The sequence below is a fragment of the Cannabis sativa genome, chromosome 6, assembly GCF_029168945.1.
Source record: "Cannabis sativa cultivar Pink pepper isolate KNU-18-1 chromosome 6, ASM2916894v1, whole genome shotgun sequence".
Classification (NCBI taxonomy): Eukaryota; Viridiplantae; Streptophyta; class Magnoliopsida; order Rosales; family Cannabaceae; genus Cannabis; species Cannabis sativa.
In genome coordinates this window covers 54,309,873-54,312,674 of record NC_083606.1, presented here as the reverse complement: position 1 = coordinate 54,312,674, position 2,802 = coordinate 54,309,873, and the positions used below count along the sequence as shown (strand labels likewise).

General features: G+C 40.2%; 1 non-coding gene across 1 annotated transcript; it reads right to left on the bottom strand.

The window, feature by feature from the left end:
• Positions 1–259: 259 nt before the first annotated feature.
• Positions 260–366, bottom strand: LOC115696031 (small nucleolar RNA R71). Its single transcript, XR_004007632.1, has one exon. It is a non-coding gene; the product is annotated as a small nucleolar RNA R71 (small nucleolar RNA).
• Between the last annotated feature and the right edge of the window lie 2,436 nt (positions 367–2,802).

Here is a 2,802-nt window from a genome sequence, read left to right as displayed (position 1 = left end):
AATGCTCCAAACGGTTGGTCAATTTGGTGGGTCGCCAACAGAAGATCCTCACCTTCATATTCACTCATTTTTGGAGGTGAGTGATTCTTTCAAGCTACAAGGAGTAAGTGAAGAGGCTCTAAGATTGAAGTTGTTCCCATTGTCCTTGAGGGATCGGGCTAGAGCATGGCTTAATGCTTTTTCTCCCGATTCGGTGACTAATTGGAATGACTTGGCTGAAAAATTCTTGAGAAAGTATTTTCCTCCAACAAGAAATGCAAAGTTTCGAAGTGAGATCATGTCCTTTCAACAATTGGAAGATGAGACTACTAGTGATGCATGGGAAAGATTCAAGGAATTGTTGAGGAAGTGCCCACACCATGGTATTCCTCATTGTATCCAACTTGAGACATTTTACAATGGTCTCAATGCGACTTCTAGGATTGTGTTGGATGCTTCGGCTAATGGAGCCATTCTTTCCAAGTCTTACAATGAAGCTTTTGAGATTTTGGAAAGGATAGCTAGCAATAACTATCAATGGTCAACTAATAGAGCTCCTACAAGCCGAAAAGTAGCGGGTGTTCTTGAAGTAGATGCTTTGATCACTCTAGCCGCTCAAATGGCTTCAATGACCAACATTTTGAAGAACATGAACATGGGAGGAAGTGTACAACCAGCTGCTGCCATTTAAAGGGCAAAAATTTCTTGTGTGTATTGTGGTGATGGGCATACTTTTGAAAATTGCCCTTCAAATCCAGCTTCGGTTTGCTATGTGGGTAATCAAAATTTCAACCGCAACAACAATCCACACTCAAACTCCTACAATCCGGCATGGAAGCATCATCCAAACTTTTCATGGGGAGGTCAAGGGGCAAGTTCAAGTGGAGCACAAGCACAAGGAAAACAATCATTTCCACCGGGATTTTCTCAACAACCAAGACCTCAACAACCACACCAACGTCAAGGCTCTCAAACAAGTTCTTTGGAGAGCTTAATGAGAGATTATATGGCCAAGAATAACTCTGTAATTCAAAGCCAAGTAGCATCTCTTCAGAATCTTGAATTCAATTGGGGCAATTGGCCAATGATTTGAAGAATAGACCACAAGGCACTTTGCCTAGTGACACAGAAAACCCATGAAGAGGTGGCAAAGAGAATTGCAAAGCGGTAACCTTGAGAAGTGGAAAAATTCTGGAGTCAAATGTGGCTGCAACAAGCAGTAAGGAGCCCTCTTCAATCCAAAAACAGGGGGAAATGAAGAAAAGACCAACAATTTTAGCTGTTGAAATTCCCCCAGTAGTTACAGCATTCGGTCAGCATTCTGCTGCAGAAAAGTCTTTGTAAAAGCCACCTCCACCATTTCCTCAACGGTTCAAGAAGCAACAAGACGATGGTCAATTTCGGAGATTTCTTGATGTTCTAAAGCAGCTCCACATCAATATACCATTAGTGGAAGCTTTGGAGAAAATGCTAACCTATGTGAAGTTTTTGAAGGATATTTTGACAAAGAAAATGAGGCTTGGCGAGTTTGAAACTATCGCTTTGATGGAGGGCTGTAGTGCTATGTTGAAAAGTAAAATTCCACCCAAATTGAAAGATCCAGGCAGCTTTACAATTCCAATTTCTATTAGGGGTCGAGATGTTGGAAGAGCTCTTTGTGATTTGGGAGCTAGTATTAATCTCATGCCCATGTCTATTTTCAAGAAGTTAGGAATTGGAGAAGCCAGGCCAACCACCGTGACTTTGCAATTAGCGGATCGTTCCATGGCTCATCTGAAAGTAAAAATTGAAGATGTGTTGGTGCAAGTGGATAAGTTCATTTTTCTAGCCGATTTCATTATTCTTGACTATGAGGAAGATAGGGAAATTCCAATTATTTTAGGGAGGCCATTTCCTGCTACGGGAAGGACTTCGATAGATGTTGAAAAAGGAGAGCTTACCATGAGAGCTCAAGATGAGCAAGCCACATTCAAGGTCTTTCATCCTATGTGTCCTCCGGATGCAATAGGAGAATGCTTAGCAATTGGAGATATGGATCCTAACATGGTTGAGGAGTCCAAATTCAAAAATAGTAAGAAGGTGAGAAAAAAGATTCCCCTTAAAGAAGCTGCTAAGGATCACGAGCCGCGAGAAAGCAAAGACAAACATCATTTGACCCTAAAAAACAACCCAAAAAGAAGAGAAAGAAAAAGAATCTTAGTAGAAAAATTTTGTCTAAAATGATTGAAGTTGGGCAACAAGTGATTTTCGCCAACTCTTTAACTAAGGCAACTCATGGACGACTAGATTCAAGGTGTGATGGATCTTTCTTGGTGGTTAGAGTAAATCCCAATGGGGTGGTGGAACTACGTGATGCACTTTTAAGAAGAAAATTCTTGGTGAAAAAACCAAGCAGTGAAGTTTGGGGGTGGTGAGGTCAACCAAGCAAAGACCTCCATCACTTTGAAAGAAGCTTGAAGAAGGACTTCGGGTTGCCTTGGCCTTATTGTATCACATTTGGGCAACCCAAGAGCGGAAGAACAAGGTTAAATTTAGTTATATATATTATATAATAAGTTTGGGTGCCACCCCTTGTAAAAAAAAAAAAAGAGAGAGAAGAGTGTGATTAAAATTAAGTTTGGGGTGTGCCACCCCTTGAAAAAAAAGAGGAAAAGAAGAAAAAGAAAAAAAAATTATTATATACATACTTATATAATTACATATATATAACTTTCAATTTCCTACAGTTACTATGATTTGGCTGTGGTGTGGTGATCTTTATAGCTGGTGCAAAGCAGGGAATGACAGAAAAATAGGTTGCTGCAATATGGTGTGAAGCAGATT